Below are 20245 nucleotides of genomic sequence, written 5' to 3'. Positions count from 1 at the left end.
ATTTTATTACACATTATGTATTCCCTTTGCCTTAGCAATAACCTCATCTAGTTGTATTTCTTTTCCTGGTAGAGTGATCCAAACTCCTATTCCTAAAGGATCTGGGTCGGTCATGCTACTGTGTGGGGTGGGTTGTGGTTTTTCATTGACCTTAATCACTGGACCTTAATCAAGGCTAATGCTAAGAGACACTAAAGCATTACATGTGTTTCAGATATATTTGTCCTTACCTCCATTGTGGAGTAATAGACCATTTTTCCTTGGTATTAAACACCAATTATCCCAGCCAAAACTGTAGCTCCCTTCATTGCTGCATGATTCAGAGACATAAAGGGTCCAAAGTAGATGAATGGCAGTCTTCACTTCCGTTTCAATAGCATCATTGTATCTCCTGGTGGAAACATTCCTCCTTATAAAACTAGACCTGTAAGCCAGCAGAAGGGAAGGTCTTGGGAACAAGAAACAAAAATTTTGCTATTAGGTCACTAGGGGTAATATTTAGTGGTATCACTTTCATTTCCCAGCCCTTGATTTATAGATCTGTAAATCTTAGCTCTGGAAGAAAAAACACACCATATGTTCAATGCTGCTTCAATCCATATACAGCCTTCTGGAAAACCTTGCCTGAGTCTTGCAAAGTATTGTCACCTAGCTGGTGCTGTAGATGCGACTTCAAAAGGCTATTTCACTATTCTATCAAGCCAGTTGCTTCAGAATAGTGAGAAACATAGCAAGATCAATGAATTCCATAAATATGGGCCCATTATTGTACTTCTTTTGCTGTGAAATGAATTCCTTGATCAGAAGCAATGGTATGTAGACAACCATAATGATGAATAAGGCATTCTGTGCAGGGTAGTTTTGGTAGAAATATTGTATGCAATTCTGTATCCAGAGTAAGTGTCTATTCTAGTAAGGAAAAACTCTGCCCCCTTCATGATAGAAGTGATACAATGCAATCAAACTGCCACTAGATTAGCTGGCTGATCACCCTAGATAATAGTGCCAAATGGGGAGCGCAGTACTGGTCTCTGGGAAGTCAGTAATGACTATATCCAAGTCAATCTTGATGGGTGGAAATTCATGTTGCTGAGCCCATGCATAACCTCTGCCTGGTCACCAGGGCCATTTTGCTCATGATCCTATTGGGCAACGACAGGAGTTGCTGGAGAAAGAGACTGTCTGGTATTCAGAGAACAAATCATTCTCTCTGCTTGATTATTAAAATCTTCCTCTGCTACAGTCACTCTTTGGTAAACATTCACATAGGACACAAATATCTTTATGGCTTTTTGAGTATTCAGAGAGGTCTGTCTACATGCCTCTTTCCCAAATTTCTTTGTCACTAATTTGCCAATCATGATTTGTTTCTTCCAAAACACTGATCATCCAGCCACACTATTGACTGTAGTCTCTGCAAACTAGGCCTGCGTCTTTTCTTCCTGTGTCAACTGATTATAAGGAACTCCCCATGAAGCCATAGATACAGTCTGGGAGAGAGAAGGCACTTCAACAGCAAAGGACTCATTCCTTTCCTTAAAGAAGTGGGCATTTGGGTCTACTTCTTTGTGTAACTTACTTGGGTGTTCAAGACCAGCTCAGGCATGATCATGTATATACCACTTACAATTGCTGATGGACTGTTGTTGTGTGTGCCCAAATTTAGAGCTTTAGAGCCAGATACCCCTCAGTTTATGATGGGAAGCTCAGGTTGCACAGTAGCTTGGTGGTTCGTGGTCAAGCACTCAGTCTCTGCTAAATCCCATTATCAAGCCATGAACTCTTTCTCAAAAAGGGAGTAGTTATCTGCAGATGAGGGCAGAGCCTTTCTTCAAAATCCAAATGGGCTATGCTTCACCTATAGGTGCCTACCAAAGACTCCGAATAGCATCCTTATCTGCTACTGACACTTTAAGCACCATCGGGTCTGCTGGATCATATGACCCAAGGGACAAAGCAGCTTGAACAAAAGCCTAAACCTGCTACAGAGCCTTCTCTTGTTCTGAGCCCCACTCAAAACTAGCAGGTTTTAAGCCACTTGGTAAATGTGCTGAAGTAACACACCCTACTGAAATATATGTTGCCTCTAAAATCCAAAGAGGCCTACTAGGCATTGGGCCTCTTTCTTGCAGGAGGGGCAGCTGTAACAACTTATTCTTCACTTTAGAAAGGATATCTTGACATATCCCCCACTCGAACCCTAGAAATTTACTTTCTAGACCTGTGAGTTTTAGTCAAATTCATTTCCCACCCTCTGATATGCATGTGTATTACCAGTAATTCTGGAGTAGTTGCTACATCTTACTCACAAGGTCCAGTCAGCACAGTGCCATCAATATAATGGACCAGTGTGATGTCTTGTGGAAGGGAAAGGCAATCAAGATGCCTGAATACTAAATTATGACATAAGGCTGGAAAGTTGATATACCCCTGGGGTATGACAGTGAATGTATATTACTAGCCTTGCCAGCTGAAAACAAACTGCTTCTGGTAGGTCTTAGGTGCAGGGATGGAGAAAAAAGCATTTGCCAGATTAATAGCTGTAAACCAGGCACCAAGGGATGTTTTAATTTGCCCAAGCAATGAAATCCCATCTGGTACAGCAGTTGGAATTGGAGTCACCACCTAGTAAAGCCTATGATAATCCACTGTCATTTTCCAGGATCCATAAATTTTCTGCAGTATGCCTTTTTTAAAAGGAAAATTTATTGGGGATGTGGTAGGAATAACTACCTGTGCATCTTTCAAGTCTTTGATGATGGCCCTATCGCTATAATCTCTCCAGGAATGTGGTATTGCTTTTGATTTACTATTTTCCTAAGTCATGGAAGTTCTAATGGCTTCCACTTGGCTTTTCCCACCACAATGGCCTTCACTTCACAAATCAGGGCTCCAATGTGGAGATTCTGCCAGCTGCTATGTTTATTCTAATTTTGCATCTGGTACTGGGGAAATAACCACAGGATCGGTTCAGAGACCCACAGGACCCACTGGGAAATGGATTTGAAGTAAAACTCCATTGATCACATGATCTCTGTACGTCCTTTCTCTGACTGGCTACAGTGATGTTTTTGGTCTACTGAAATTAGTGTCAGTTCAGAGATAGTGTCAAGTAGTCCCTGAAAGGTCTGATGATTTCCTCTCCTCAGTGTACAGACAGTCACTCTGGTAAAAAGATGTCTTTGGCATAAGGCCGGAAGAAAGATTAACAGTGTAAATTTGTGGCAGTGTACCAACGTGTTTCCTCAGGAGAACCCAGCCTCTTTTCGATTTGAGGGGTTCTGGTTTGCAAACTGGCTCAGATCTGGGGATTGACTGAGGGGCCATAAATGGCTGGTTTTATAATCTGAGTTAGGCTTTTGTTAACTGGACCCAGAACTTATCTGCTTACACATATCAAATAAGAATTCAATAGGCTTCCTATCTATTTCACTTTTAGGAACATTAGGGTTAACCAGCCAGCACCATAGGTCTGTGTGAGTCATGCTGTCCTGATGTCAGCTTTGACTTTGCTGTCCACAAAGGCAGCCGTACCTGTCTTGCCATTGGTGGATGAATGCTGCCCCGTGGTCCTTGGCACCCTAGAATCTGATTTCTCCCATTGCATTTAGATTTCCCAATTCAGTGACTGCTGTTTTCAGTACGGGGTCTGGCCTACAGAGAAGAGCAATCACAGAGCTCTTCAAGAATGCTGGAGATCCCTTCACAAATTTATGTTTCACAGTATTAGTGAAAGGTATGTGCTTTTCTTACTACTGGAAACAGCCATTAGCATCTTTAAATCTAATGAGATTACAGAGCCAATTCCAGAAACCTCAGAATCAACAGAAATTTCATACTTAAAAATCTGCTTCTCTACAACCACTTTCAGTACCAAAACCTATATTAGTCAAGTTTCTCCAGAGCCAATAGTGTGTATATGTGTGTGTGTGTGTGTGTGTGTATAAATATATACATATAAAGAGATTTAATATAAAAGATTGACTCGTGATTATGGAGTCTGAGAAGTCCCACAATTTCCATTTGCAAGCTGGAGGCCCAGGAAAGCCAGTAGTGAAGTTCCAGTCCAGACCTGAAGGCCTGAGAACCCGGGGAGCTGGTGGTGTGAGTCCCAGTCTGATTTCAGAGGTCCAAGAATCAGGTACACCAATGACCAAGAGCAGGAGAAAATGAATTCCTTAGTTCAAGAAAAGAGCAAATTTGCTCTTCCTCTGCCTTTTTGTTCTATTTAGGGCCTAAATGGATTGGACGATGCCCAACTGAATGGGTGAGAGCACTCTTCTTTACTCAGTCTACCAATCAAATGTTAATTTCTTCTGGAAACCCAGCGTCACAGACACACTCAGAAATAACGTTTACCAGCTATATGGGCATTATTTAGCCCAGTCAAATTGACACACAAAATTAGCCATTGTTCACCCCACCTCACACGTACATGTCCTTCCCCAAGATCAACACCACATATCAGAGTGGTACATTTGTTATAATCTGTGAAGCCACATTGACACATCATCATCACCCAAAGACCATAGTTTACATTAGGGTTCACTCCTGCAAACTCTTGTAAATTAGAGTATTGCACATTTTGTGGTTTTGGCAACTATGTAATGACATACATCTACCATTGTAGTATCATACAGAAGAGTTTCAGTTTTCTAAAGATTTTCTATGTTCTTCCTGTTCATCTCTCCCTCCCCTTTGGCCCCTGGCAACCACTGATCATTTTACTATCTCCATAGTTTTGCTTTCCAGAAAGTCATATACCGTAGCTGAATTATACAGCATGTAGCCTTTCAGATTTGTTTCTTTCACCTTGTAATATGCCTGTACGTTTCCTTTATGCCCTTTCATGGCTTGATACCTCATTTCCTTTTAGCGCTGAAAAATATTCTATTTTCTTTATGTACTACACTTATTTATCCAGTCACCCACTAAAGGACATCTTGGCTGCTTCCCAATTTTGGCAATTATGAATAAAGTTTCTGTAAACATTTATGTGTAAGATTTTGTGTGAACATAAATTTTCATGTCCATTGAGTAAATACAAAGAAGCATGATTGTTGGGTCATGTGGAAAAATTATGTTTAGTTTTGTAAGAAACAGCCAAAATGACTGTGATAGGTTAATTTTATGTGTCAACTTGACTGGCCATGAGGTGCCCAGATTAAACATTATCTCTGAGTGTCTGTGAGGGTGTGTTTTGATGAGATAAATGTTTAAGTTAGTCGACGTAGTAAAGTAGATTGTCCTCCCTAATATGGTGGGGAGAGGAATGTCTTTCAATCGATTGAGAGCCTGGATAGAACAAAAGGCAGAAGAAAGAATAATTTGCCCTTTTTGATTCTTTCCTGCCTACTTGAGCTGGGACATCTCATCTCATGGTGGGAGTTGCACCATCAGCTCCTCTGGTTCTCAAACTTTCAGACATGAACTCAGTTACACCACTGGCTTTCTTGGGTCTCCAGATGGCAGATGGCAGATCATGGGACTTCTCAGATTTTATAATTGCATGAGCCAATTCCTCATAATCTCTCTATCCTCTCTGTCTCTCTCTCTTTCTGTCCTCTCTGTCTCACTCTTTCTCTATCTCTGTGTGTGAACATAAACAAAATGTATATATACACACACACAAAATGTGCATATATATATACATTATGTATATATATAATACATAGGATATAATCATCAATCTATAACATTTTATACTATAGATTGATAATGATATCCTAAATTCAAATTTTCCCTTTCTACTGAGAATTTTGCAATAGGAAGCCCTCTTATTGCAAGAATTTTCCTGGCTCTTGTTGGGCTCCTATAAACATTAAAGCTATTGCTAACCACATAATCAAGCAGATTAGCGTATTTGTAAGAGGTGCTGTGCAAAACGTTACAAAATGTTTACACACACACACAGAAAGAGATTATTAGGAATTGGTTCATGCAATTATAAAAACTGAGAGGTCCCATGATAACTATTATATATATATATATATATAACTATTATATATATATATAAATATTATATGTATATATAAAATAGTTCTGCTGCTTCTCTGGAGAACACTGACTAATACTTGGTGGTAATATTTTGCATATGCACCAGCAAAAAATAAAAGTTACTGTTGTTCTGCATCCTTGCCAGCATTTGGTGTTGTCAATGTACATTTTTTCACACAGCATCTCTAACAAACATGCTAATCTGCTTGATTATGTGGTTAGCAATAGCTTTAATGTTTATAGGAGCCTGACAGGTGCCAGGAAAATTCTTTTAATAAAAGGGCTTCCTATTGTAAAATTTTCAGTAGAAAGGGAAAATTTGAAATTAGGATATCATCGTCAATCTGTAAGCTTTAAAACCTTATGATTTTAAGTTACATAGGATTTTATTATGAATATGCTAATGATTTATTTTAATAAATAAATTTAATTTGTTTTGTTTTGCATGAACAAATATTAAATTAGATAAATGTCAAGTCCATCACTATTACATTTTTAAATGATGCTGTTTGTTTTTTGTATTTGGAAAATATTCCTTCACATTTATTTTTGAAGAAGTAATCCTTTGAAGAGTAACATTCAATCGTGTGCTTTGAGAGTAGAACACAGATATTTTCAAGTATATTATAGTCACATAGGGAACATATAAAATTGTACAACCACCATAATCTCTCTGAAAAATTATAAATTCAATTAAGAATAATAAAGACTTTTAAAAAGTTTTCATAGAGTATTTGTTATTCAAATACTAATATACTTGTTTATATTTAGTCCTGTTTTCTTTAAACACACGGAAAGCTATATTTTTGAGCTTGCATGCTCAGTCTGTGGGAAGAATTAATATGAAAACTGAAGAACACAGAGACACAAACACTGAGCTCCACTTTTAGGGTAAATTTATTCATAGAGATGTACCATTAAGTAACATCAGTATTAATTAATCTTTTTATATTTGACAAGTATTTCATTATATTTTATAAATTATTTCTCATTTAAATCATATGGACTACCCAACAAATAACTTAAAACAAAGAAACACCCTCTTCTTATTTTAGGTTATATCTGTGTCAGTTCTGGAAATAATTTTGTGAAGTTAACAAGGCTTCTGTAATTCTATTAGGCATATAATATTTGTATTAAACCTCTCCACATTTAAAAACTTTGAAATTCCAATAAAATGCTTAATTGTTACATATTCTTAAGGTACCAGGCCAGTGGAAAATATACAGACTTACATCTTTAAGAACGAATATACTTAAACACATTTTTAAGTATGCCATGTATTCTTTTTACTTACAAATGTATTTTCTTCTTCAAACAATGATGTAAGTATAGGATTGTACCCCTATTTTGCAAGTGAAAAAATGGAAGTAAAGATAGTGGTCTGACTCCAATGAGGAGTCTTGCCTATTTTAGTATACTATATCCCAATAGCAGTAAGACACACTCCAAATTCCTCCCTGAACTAGAAACACCACACAAAATAATCTTGAAATGTTTGCCAGAAGCATTTTGTGTTTACTGATGAGCAATATCGTGGAGCAATAGATGAAACATAATCTTTGCACCAGGATGAACATCGGTTGGGAGACTGGCTTTGCCTTTTGGAAGTCGTATGACCTCAGGAAAATTATGTAATTCAGGTAGTAATAACTACATTGCAGTGTTTTTATAATTTTTAACAATCCACTTTAAGCATGTAGCACTGTTCCTGCAATTCTGTGGTTTCAGTAAATGTTATATTTTAATATGTTAGAAAAAAATTATACCTGTTTCAATTACACAAATTGTTCATCCTATACTATTAATCTAATTGCTCTAGCTGCTAAAACACAAAAGGTTTATGAAAATAAACACAAAGTTAAATTTTATCAATTCTATATATATGTAGAAGATAATTCAAGGGGTCTATTCTCTGAAAATAATCTTTTTTTTTTCCTTTTTCTTTTTTCCCCTACCTGTTTGGTAGAAGGAGTGATACCAGTGAACTAATGGTGCTCTGTGTCCTCATATTAGGTTTCTTAATATTTATTTCAGATGTTTTGTTTAATGAAATTTCATATGTGATTTTTAAAAAGAGAAGTCTTTCCTTAAAAAAGGGAAAGAAACGTGCTTTCTGCCTAATCTTCTTATTTTATAGATATGTAAAATGAGGCTTAGAGAAAATGGCCCAAGAAGAAGAAAAATATGGCCCCAAAGCATAGAGAATCAGGACTAGGAAGTCTTGATGTCCAGGGAATTTCAGTTGTATTTGAGTGCAAATTTATAATATAGAGTCAAGTAAGGTACTAGACAATTAGTCTTGAAGGGAAAATGAGTTGTACCTCCTGCCTAACCCTAACAAACTTTTGCTAAAATAGCTGAAATTCCTGAAATTTGAGATTTAGCTATATTAACAACTCCTCTTTGAAGATTCAAACCCTCTGCAAGTATAACCTAAGTGGGAATCATAATCATGAAATTAATATCAGACTGTTTTCTTCCTATGACAACTTTGTAGGAAGTGGCACTTCAATGGCCTAAGGTCAGAAGTGGTAAATGTTAAATGGGACCATACAGAACTAGAGTAGAAAACAAGCTTAGCCTTACATTGAGAGATAGCAGAACATCACAGAGCAGCAAATGTCACTGAGGAAAGATTGTGAAGAGCAGAGGAAAGGTCAGAGATGAGATTCTTTTACGTGCAATTCTTCCTTAATTATACATTGGCTGTAGTGAATTAGAGAAGTATTTCCCTAGAAAGGTTTTTAAACAGTTTCCTAGGCCTCCCATCCAGAGAGTTTGATTCTGTAGATCTGGAACGGGCCATGGGATTTGCATTTTTAACAATATCCTAAGAGGTACAGATGCTGAGAGCAACCACACTTTGAGTACTAGTGAATTAAAATATGGGAAGAAACCTTTAGAATTGTGGTTCTCGAAGCTGGATGCACATTAGAATCACCTGAGAAGCATAAGACCTATCCCCAGGCTGCTTCCTCAGAGTATATGATTTAATTGGTCATGATGTATAAAGGGAATCAACACTTTTTAACCTCACATGTTTATCACGTGCACCAAGTTTAAAAGCTACTCAAAAGGACAACACAAGAAGGTCTAACCCAGGGAATGTAAGTGACAGAACTGCTCTGTAAGAGTGAAGCTAACTGTAGAGTACTCCTGGGGGTAAGGAACCATTCTTTGTTCTGGCTGATTATTTCTGTGGGGGTAGGCAGACCTTGTAGTGATCTTCACATTATTTTGAAAGAAAACAGAAATCCAAAAAGTTGAGAAATCTCTAAATCTTAAAGTATCAACAAATGTTTCAAATAAATTTTAAAATAATGTGTTAATGAAAGATAAAATGTTTAGGACTAAATATAGCCCACAGGACATAGTTTGTAAACTTTGCTTCAGAGAATTTTCAAGCAAATGGCCTATTAGTTCTAATTAGTGTCCAAAGATGGTATGGGTTTTTCATGCAGAATGGCATAGAGTACTAAAAAACAAATCTGAGATGTAACTGGGTTGAGAGAATGACCTTTTCTTTAATGCTGATAGAAGGCAGTAACCCAGATGTAAGTGGCTTGAAAACTTTAAATAGCTACAGAAATAAAAGAAATTATTATTATTTTGAAACAGTAAGCTTTACAATTTGGAAAGAAAGTTCCTTTAAAATAAAATGTATTGTCACAATGATTTGGGTTCTAACAATTTTGTCTCACTGATATAGATACAGCTTTATAAAATTAGATCATTCAACATCTAATTTGCCTTTATATTTATCTGATATTTTAGATTGTGCTCCAACTGTAGGAATTTTTTTGTCCCCCAGCTAATCAATTCATGGATAACTGTGCTCTAAAATCTTATACATTTTATAACTATAAAAATTTCATGCCGTGTGTGTTTAAAACTAAATTTACAGTGCTATAAACTATGATAACTCAGCTAAAATATTATTAAAATCAAATATGTAAAGTTAAACAGAACTCTAAACAAAACATTTTGTTTATACTGTTAAAGCATCTGTTAGTCTAACAGACCCTTCTGTGTAATTATTGATGAGGTCTATATAACAGCTCTCTTACCACTAAATTAACTGAATTAAAAAATACAGCAAATCTGTAATTGAAATATGTTTCAGAACTTTCACACACATGTGATGCAAAATGGATGCATCATTCAAATGTAAAGCATAAAAATGCAGATGATTCAGGAGTCTCATTCCATACCATAATACATACATTTAAAAATATCTTCTTTCTATTCACCTCTTATCATTGTGACTCCAATACTGTAGGTAAAAATGAAGATTCAAGTTTTTCCAAGGTGGAAGGGCTATGATATGACTTACATAATATTAACTTAAATTTATGCTAAGTGCCTTCCCAGAGATCCCTTGGACTTAATAGGAATGCACTAACAGGGACTCATTTGCGTTTTTAATCAGTAGTCACACGACCCTGATTGCTTGTTATTCATACGTATTTCCACATGAGAATACTTATTTCTTCTTATTTCTACATGCATTTTGATAAAAATGCAACTCAGATAAAAACGAAAGCTACAACTTCCAAAAATGATGTACAGAAGGGGTCAAAAAGTCAATTGGCTACAAGGGACAAGCAGGTGACATACGTGAGATAAGCAAGCTAGAATTATATACCCATTCTATAGGAATAGAAGATCATCAGATATAGCTGATGGCTCTCATGCACGATTGTAGGTCCTGTGTCGAATATCAGATTGTTCAACAGAAGTTGGTAATCTGGATTTTCAGGTAACATATTCTGAATTTTAAATGTCTCCCATCTATCAAGAAGCTTTTATGACATTGTGTAACCCCCCAAAAAAAATCTGTATGCAACATCATGTCTTGTATAACGAGGCAGAGATGACAATTAAGGAAAGGGAGATACAATTCTTATAATGGCTGTCTTACAGAAAACAAGTATTAGAGAATTATCATTGTCCCTTGATCAGCATGAATTTGACTTTGATCAACATGAATTTGACTTTGATGAACATGAGTCCCTGTATACGTGGACTTTTCTTCAACCAAATATAGATGGAAAACATGGTATCCTTGGTATATGAAACTCACACATACAGAGGGTCAACTTCTCATATCCACAGGCTCCTCAGGGCCAACTGTGAGACTTGACTATGTGCAGATTTTGGTATATGCAGGGAGTCCTGGACACCTGTATTATACAAAAGCTTCAATGCACAAAAATAAGCTCTCCTCACTAAAAATGTGTCAGCAAAAATTTGATATTGAAAAACGTTCCATTCATTCACTCATTCATTTAGCAAATATTTCTTAAGACATTTTTCAGGTGCTAGGAATAAGCGTGTCAAAGAAAAGTCTTTTTCCATGAAGCTTACACACCAGTGAGGAGAAAGCCAAACAAGCAAACACATGGTAGACATTAAAACCAAACCATGATGCAGTAAGCATCAAAAATACTCAATTACATGAATTACAGTACTATCATATTACAAGGTGTAGGAAAAATACTTTTATTTTGTTCTTACTCCAGTTATTCTATAGAAAATTAAAGAACATGACGTCTGATTTCTCTCAGCAGTGTTTTGTAGTTCTTCTTGGAGAGATCTTTCACCTCCTTGGTTAGTTGTATTACTTAAGTGCTTTATTGTTTTTGTGGCTATTGGAAATGGGATTGTATTCTTGATTTGGATCTAAGCTTGAACATTACTGTTGTACAGAAATGCTACTGATTTTTGTACGTTGATTTTGTATACTGAAGTTTACCAAGGTCGTTTATCAGTTCCCGGAACTTTCTGTGAGTGTATTTAGGGTTTTCTAGGTATAGAATCTTACAGCAAAGGGAGAAAGATTGGCTTCTTTCCTGTTTAGATGCCTTTTATTTATTTCTTCTGCTTGATTACTCTTGGTAGAACTTCCAGTACTGTGTTGAATAGGAGTGGTATCAGTGGGCATCCTTGTCTTGTTCCAGTTCTCAAGGGGAATGCTTCCAGCTTTTGCCTGTTCAGTATGATGTTGGCTGTGAGTTTGTTGTAGATGATTCTTACTATTTTGATGCATGTTCCTTGATGCCTCATTTGTTGAGGGTTTTTATCATGAAGGATATTGGATTGTCTTGAAGGCTATTTTTTGTTGCACCTTTAGAGATGTTCATCTAGTTTTTGCCTTTAATTGTGTTTATGTGGTGGATCACATATATTGATTTGCATATGTAGAAATAACCTTGCATCTCAGGAATGAAGCCCACTTGATTGTGGTAAATTAACTTTTTGATGTGCTGCTGGAATCAGTTTGCTAGTATTTTGTTGAGAATTTCTGTGTCTATGTTCATCAGGGATATTGCCCTGTAGTTTTCTTTTTTTGTTGTGTCTTTGTCAGGTTTTGGTATCAGGGTGATGCTGGCTTTATAGAACGATTTAAGGAGGAGTCCCTCCCCCTCAATTTTTTGGAATACTTTCAGTAGAATTGTTAGAAGCTTTTCTTTGTATGTGTGGTAGGATTTGGTGTGAATCCATTGGGTCTTGGGTTTTTCTTGGTTGGTAGGTCTTCTATTACTAATTCAATTTCATAACTCAACATTGATCTGTTCAGGATTTCAGTTTCTTCCTCATTCAGTCTTGGGAGGTTGTCTGATTCCAGGAATGTATCCATTTCCTCTAGACATTCTAGTTTGTATGCATAAATGTGTTCATAATAGTCTTTGAGGATCTTTTGGATTTCTGTGGGGTAGGATGTAATGTCAGCTTTGTCATTTCTGATTGTGCTTATTTGACTTTTCTCTCTTTTTTTATTTCTTAATCTACCTATTGGTCTATCGATCTTATCTATCCTTTCAAACAACCAACTTTTTGGTTGTGTTGATTCCGTTTATGAGTTTTGGGGTCTCAATTATGTTCAGTTCTGCTCTGATTTTAGTAATCTCTTTTCTTCTTTGGGGTTAGTTTGTTCTTGTTTTTCTAGTTCCTCTAGGTATGATGTTAGATTGTTAAATTAAGATCTTTTTAACTTTTTGAGGTCAGTTTTAGCACTAAAAACCTTCCTCTTAATACTGCTTGTGGTGCATCCCAGAGATTTTGGTATGTCTCTGTTATTTATTTCAAAGAATATTTTGATTTTTGCCTCAATTTTGCTCTTTACCCAAAAGTCATTCAGGAGCAAGTTTCTAAATTTTCATGTAATTTTGTGGTTTTGAGAGATCTTTTTGGTATTGATTTCTGTTTTCATTACATTGTGGTCCAAGAGCATGATTGTTATGTTTTCTATGCTGTTGAATTTATTGAGACTTGCCGTATTGCCAAGCTTGTGGTAAATCTTAAAGCATGTTCTGCTGCAGATGATAAGAATGTATATCCCATGGGTGATGGGTGGAGTATTCTGTAGCTATTATAATTGGTTCAGTTGGTCAGGTGTTGAATTTAAGTCCAGAATTTCTTTCTTAGTTTTCTGCTTCAATGATCTGTCTCATGTTGTTAGTGGGGTGTTGGTGTCCACCACTATTATCGTGTGCCTATGTAAGTCTTTTCCTAGGTCTAGAAGTACTTTTTTTATGAATTTGGATGCTCCAGTGTTGGGTGTGTGATATGGTTTGGCTGTGTCTCCACCCAAATCTCATCTTAAATTGTAGTTTTTATAATCCCCACATGTGGTGGGAGGGACTAAGTGGGAGGTACTCAGTGGGAGGTAACTGCATCATGGAAGCAGCTTCTCACATGCTGTTCTTGTGATAGTAAGTTCTCACGAGATAACATGGTTTTATAAGGGGCTTTCCCCTTCAATCAACTCTCTCATTCCCTCTCTTGCTGTCCTGGGAAGAGATGCCTTCCACCATGATTCTAAGTTCCCTGAGGTCTCCCCAGCCATGCTGGACTGTCAGTCAATTAAACCTCTTTCCTTTATAAATTACCCAGTCTCAGGCAGTTCTTTATAGCAGCATGAGAATGGGCTAATACAGTGCGTAAATATTTATGATAGTTAAGTCTCCTTGTTGAATTGAACCTTTCATCACTATGTAATGTCTTCCTTTGTCATTTTTTACTGTTGTTGGTTTAAAGTGTTTTATATGATATAAGAATAGCAACCTCTGCTCTTTCTTCCTTTTTATTTGCATGACAGCTCTTTCTCTAACCCTTTACTTTGAGCCTAGGGGTGTCATTACATATGAGATGGGTCTTTTGAACACAGCATAATTATGGGGCTTTTATTTAATCCAACTAGCAACTGTGTGCCATTTAAATGGGTAGTTTAGACTGTTTAAAGTTTAATATTGGTATGTAAAGTTTTTATGCTATCATAAAGTTGTTAACTGGTTGCTTTATAGTTTCTATGATGTGGTTGCTATATAGTGTCTAGAGATAATGTATGTAAGTATGTTTCTGTGGTAGCAGATATGTTCTTATGTTTCCATGTAAGGAACTGCCTTAAGGATCTCTTTAAAGTTGGTCTAGTGATAATAAATTTCATTAGTTATTGGCTGTCTGGAAATAACTTAATTTCTCCTTTGTTTGTGAAGCTTAGTTTGGCAGAATATGAAATTCTTGGTTGGAATTTCTTTTCTTTAAGGATGTTGAAAATTGGTGCCCACTCTCTCCTTGCTTATAAGGATTATGCTGAGAAGTCCACTGTTAGCTTGATGAAGTTCCCTCTGTACATGATCTGACCCCTTTCTCCAGTTGCCTTTAAGAATTTTTTCCTTAGCATTGATATTGGACAGCCTTGTGACAACATGCCTTGGTTCTGTTCATTTTATGTATAGTACCTCACAGGTCTTCTCTGTATTTCTTGTATCTGGATGTCTACCTCTCTACCAAGATTAGGGAAATTTTCTTGAATTATTCCCTCAAATATGTTTTCCAGGTTATTTCTTTTTTCTTCTTCTCTCTCAGGAATGCTAATATTTCATAAGTTTGGTCATTTTACATGATTCCATATTTATTGAAGACTTTATTTTTTAAGGATTTTTTTCTTTATTTTTGTCTGGGTTAATTCAAAATATTAGTCCTCAAACTTTGAAATTCTTTTTTCTGTTTGGTCCAGTCTATTGATAAAGCTTTCAATTGTATTTTGAAATTTATTAAATGAGTTTTTTCCAAATCCAGAAGCTCTTATTGATTTTATTTATTTCTTTTTTTTTTTTTTTTCTTTGAGACAGAGTCTCACTCTTGTTGCTCAGGCTGGAATGCAGTGGTGTGATCTTGGCTCACTGCAACCTCCGCCTCCCGGATTCAAGTGATTCTCTTGTCTCAGCCTCCCAAGTAGCTGGGATTACAGGCGTGTGCCACCATGCCCGGCTAATTTTTGTATTTTTAGGAGAGGTGAGGTTTCACCATGTTGGTCAGGGTGTTCTCGAACTCCTGACCTCAAGTGATCCTCCTGTCTTGGTCTCCTAAAGTGCTGGGATTACAGGCATGAGCCACCACACCCAGCCTTGATTTTCTTTTAATATGCCTTTCTTTTTCCTTCATTTTCTGGATTGCTTTAAAAGTTTCTCTGTTCATTTTCAACCTTGTCTTGGATCTCATTGAGGTTCTTTGCAATCTATACTTTGAATTTTTTATCTGTCATTTTGGAGCTTTCATTTTGGTTAAGGGCCATTGCTGAAGAGCTAGTGTAATCCTCTGGTAGTATCACAACATTCAGATTTTTCATGGTGCCACAATTATTGCACTGGTTCCTTTTCAGCTGGATATGCTGGCACTTCTAATTTTTGTAACTATTTTCATGTAGTAGGATTTTTTATTTTTCTTTCTTTCTTTCCCTGTAATACAGTCCATGCTCATAGATTAGAGGAATCAATATCATTAAAATTGCCAGGCTGCCTAAAGAAATCTACAGAATCAGTGTTATGCTTATCAAACTACCAACATCATTTTTCACAGAATCAGCAAAAAATATTCTAAAATTTATGTGGAACCCAAAGAGTCCAAATAGCCAAAGCAATTCTAAGCAGTAAGAACAAAACTGGAGGCATCACACTATCCAATATCTAACTTTACGTTAAGGTTATGCTAGGTTATGCTAACCAAAACAGCTTGGTACTGGTACAAAAGCAAACACATAGACCAATGAAACAAAAAGAGAACCCAGAAGCAAAGTCACACAACTACAGCCATCTGATCTTCAACAAAGTCAACAAAAATAAGCAATGGGGAAAGGATTCCCTCCTCAATAAATAGAGCTGAGATAGCTGGCTAGCCATATGCAGAAGAATAAAACTTGACTCCTGCATTTTACCATATGCAAACAATAACTCAAGATGGATTAAAGATTTAAGTATAAGACCTCAAACTGTAAGAATCCTAGAAGAAAACCTAAGAAACACCATTCTAGATATCAACCTGGAGAAACAATTTATGATTAAGTTCTCAAAAGCAATTGCCACAAAAATAAAAACTGACAAATGGGATTTACTTAAACTAAGGAGCTACTTCACAGCAAAAGAAACTATCAACAGGGTAAACACACAACCTACCGAATGGGAGAAAATATTCACAAACTACACATTCCACAAAGGTCTAATATCTAGATTCTATAGGAACTTAAACAATTGAACAAACAAAAACCAAATAACTCCATTAATAAATGGGCAAAGGGCATGAACATACATTTCTCAAAACAGGACATACAGGTTACTGACAAACATAAAAAAAGTTCCACATCACTAATCATCAGAGAAATGAAAACCTAAACCACAATGAGATACTGTCTCACACCAGTCAGAATGGCTATTAAAAAACAACAGGTGCTGGTAAGGCTGCAGAGAAACGGGAATGCAGTTAATGCAGGAATAGAAAACCAAATATTGAATGTTCTCACCTATAAGTGGGAACTAATCACTGGGTACTCACGAATATAAAGATGACAACAATAGAGAGTGAGTCTACTACAAGGGGAAGATAGTGAGGGGAGCGAGGTTGGAAAAATTATTTTGTACTCTGCTCACTAACTGGGTGAGGGAATGTTATTTCCCAAACATCAGCATCACGCAGTACACTTGTGTAACAAACCTGCACATGTACCTCCAAATCTAAAATTAAAAAATTGAAAATAAATAAATAATTGAACAAAATGCTAATTAAAAGTGAAAAGTCTTTGCTTATTTTAATGATATAGAATAGACTAATTATTAAATCATAGAGACAGAAAGTAAAGTGATGGTTGCCAGTGACTAGAAGGAAGGGGCATTGGGGAGTTATTGTTTAGTGAATATAAAGTTTCAGTTTTGTAAGTTGAAAAGAATTCTAGAGATAAATAATGGTGATGTTTGCTCAACAGTATGAATGTACTTACCTCCACTGCACTGTATGAGAGTTATGATTTTATCTTTTTTTGTGGAAAATTATCTGTTAACAGCTTGCACATTTTTGATGCCCACTTAATTGAAGTGGAAAGTAGAAGTTATGTTGTTACAAAATTTTAGGAACATGTGGCCATTAAAATTTCTTTTTGGGGATATTTGTTGAATTTGTTGTTTTGGGGATATTTGTTGAATGGGCCATTTCAACCAAAAAATAAATGCTTGTGTTTTCACTTTTTAAAACAATAGATAATTACAAACAAAATGTGTGCTGTACCTGGAAGTAAGAAAGTACCAAATAAGGAAGTCTGATTCTAGTTATATTCTGTCTTTCAGAAAGGCTAAGACTTAAGCCTTCTCCTCCTCATAGAGGGGATCCAATCACCCTATATTTGAATGTTCATTATTTGTGAGATTGATAATTAATATAATATCAGGTATTGAAATGTGTTCTGAATAAGACTAAAACAGAAAAAGGAGGTGGTGAATGGTGAGAATCTAGTGTAGCATTAATACCTTACGTGTAAGGTAATCTATCCATCTACCACACCACTTTTCTCCCAAATTATTGACTGAGAATGGTGCTCATTCCTACTCCTCCAATTCTTTAACTGTTCTGAAAAGCAAAATCAATATCTAAGGCTGTGGGTAATGGGAGTTGGAAGATGCCCAACCTCATGCCCCACTGCGTTCTGGCTCTTTTTATAAACTACAACGTGTTGCTCATAGTTGGGTGTTTGTTCAGCAAACCTTTATTTTGAATAAAGCTGATATACATATTCACATACAGAATTTTGTGAGAAAAGGCTATCCTATGTTCATAGAGTAGACTCTGCTCCTTTGTCAAAAATCAGTTGGTTATATTTCTATGGGTCTGCTTCTGTCTGTCTATCCTGTTTCACTGATCTATTTTTCTATTTTTTAACCAATACCATGCTATCTTGATTACTAGAGCTTTATAGCAAGTCTTGAAGTTGGCTACTGTTAGTTATCTAATTTTGTTCTTTTCTAGTATTTAATTCACTGTTCTGAGATTTTATCATGCCATATAAATTTTAGAATAAGTGTGTTGAAAACCACAAAATTTGTGGGATTTTGACAGGATTTCTTTTAATCTACGGATCAAGATGGGGGGAACTGATATCTTAACAATATTGAGTCTTTCTATCCAGGAACATGGAACATTTCTCTGTCTATATATTTTTTTGATATCTATAATCAGAAAATGGTATTTTTCCTTATACAGCTCTTTCATATATTTTGTTGGATTTAGAACTAATTATTTCATTAGTTACATAATTATTATTCAGTTATGTGATCATTAGAGATTGCTAATGAAATTGTTTTACTTTATCTAAATTATCAAATTTCTGTGCATATAATCATTCATAATATTCCATTATTACCATTTTGATATACATGGAAACAGTAGTCATGAATATGCTTTCGTTTCTGACATCAGTAATTTGTATCTTCTCTCTTTTTCTTTTCTTTAGCCATGCCAGAGGTTTAAAACTTTTATTGACCCCTTCAGGAAGCAAACTTTTTTGCTTCATTGGTTTTTAAATTGATTTTGTTTTCAATTTCATTTATTTACATGCTAATTTTATTATTTCTTTCATTCTGTTTGGTTTGGTTTCAAATTGCTCTTTTATTCTCTAGTTTCCTAAGGTAGAAGCTTAGGTAATTGAGTTTAGATTTCTCTTATCTTCTGACATATTCATTAAATGCCACAAATCTCCCTTTAAGAACTTTCATTGCATTACAAAAGTTTTGATTTCTATTTTAATGTGATTTTAGTTCAAAATTTTTAAAATTTTTTCTTGAGAGTCTTCTTTTGACCCATGCAATATTTTAAAACATGTTGTTTAATGTACAAAGTCTGGATTTCTCAGTCATCTTTCTCTTATTGACTTCTACTTTAATTCTATTAGTTTGAGAACATATTTTGAATGATTTCTATTGCTTTAAATTTGTTAAAGTGTGTTTACTGGCTCAGAATGTTGTTTATTTTGGCGAACGTTCCATGTAATTCAGAGAAGAATGTGTATTCTTCTGACGTATAAAAATATATAAATGTAGATTAGATAAAGTTGATTGATGGTGTTGTTCCAATCTACTATATCTCTACTGAATTTCTGCCTGCTGGATCTGTCAATTACTGATAGATGTGTGCTGAAGTTTCCAGCTAAAATGCTAGATGCATCTGTTTCTTCTTATAATTCTATTCATTTTGCCTCATGTAATTTAATGTCAGTTGTTAAGTAATACACATTACACATTGTTGTGCCTTCTTAAAGAATTAATTTATCCTCGGCCGGGCGCGGTGGCTCATGCCTGTAATGCCAGCACTTTGGGAGTCGGAGATGGGCGGATCACCTAAGACTGGGAGTTTGAGACCAGCCTGACCAACATGGAGAAACCCTGTCTCTACTAAAAAAAAAATACAAAATTAGCTGGGCGTGGTGGCACACATCTGTAGTCCCAGCTACTTGGGAGGCTGAGGTGAGAGAATCACTTGAACCTGGGAGGCAGAGGTTGCGGTGAGCCGAGATCACACCATTGCACTTCAGCCCGGGTGACAAGAGCAAAACTCTGTCTCAAAAAAAAAAAAAAGGAAAAAGAAAACTGTAACCTCTGCCTCCCAGGTTCTAGCAATTCTCCTGCCTCAGCATCCCAAGTAGCTGAGATTACGGGTGCCCGTCTTCATGCCTGGCTAATGTTTGTATTTTTAGTAGAGATGAGAGTTCACCATGTTGGCTAGGCTGGTCTCGAACTCCTGACCTCAGGTGATCACCTGCCTTGGCCTCCCAAAGTGCTGGGATTATAGGCGTGAGCCACCACGCCCGGCCCTAAGTCTCCTTAGACTATGTTTTTCTTGGCTTTTAGTATGCCTTGTAATTTTTTTCTTGTTGTTGTTATGATAGAGTTGGTAATAAGACCTAAGATAATCAGGCTTTTAG

The 20245-nt window shown here is 36.1% G+C and overlaps 1 long non-coding RNA gene across 1 annotated transcript in view; it reads right to left on the bottom strand.

Annotated features, from left to right (window-relative positions):
- Nucleotides 1-264: 264 nt before the first annotated feature.
- LOC131384369 (uncharacterized) overlaps nt 265-20245 on the bottom strand; it is a 42042-nt gene continuing 22061 nt past the window's right edge. The window contains exon 3 of the long non-coding RNA XR_009215158.1: nt 265-424. This is a non-coding gene — a long non-coding RNA (uncharacterized LOC131384369). The remainder of the gene's footprint in view (nt 425-20245) is intronic.

Source organism: Hylobates moloch, unplaced genomic scaffold, assembly GCF_009828535.3.
Source record: "Hylobates moloch isolate HMO894 unplaced genomic scaffold, HMol_V3 SCAFFOLD_10, whole genome shotgun sequence".
In the NCBI taxonomy this organism is placed as follows: Eukaryota; Metazoa; Chordata; class Mammalia; order Primates; family Hylobatidae; genus Hylobates; species Hylobates moloch.
Note: the sequence above shows the minus strand (reverse complement) of the source record. Positions and strands in the feature narration are given on the sequence as shown.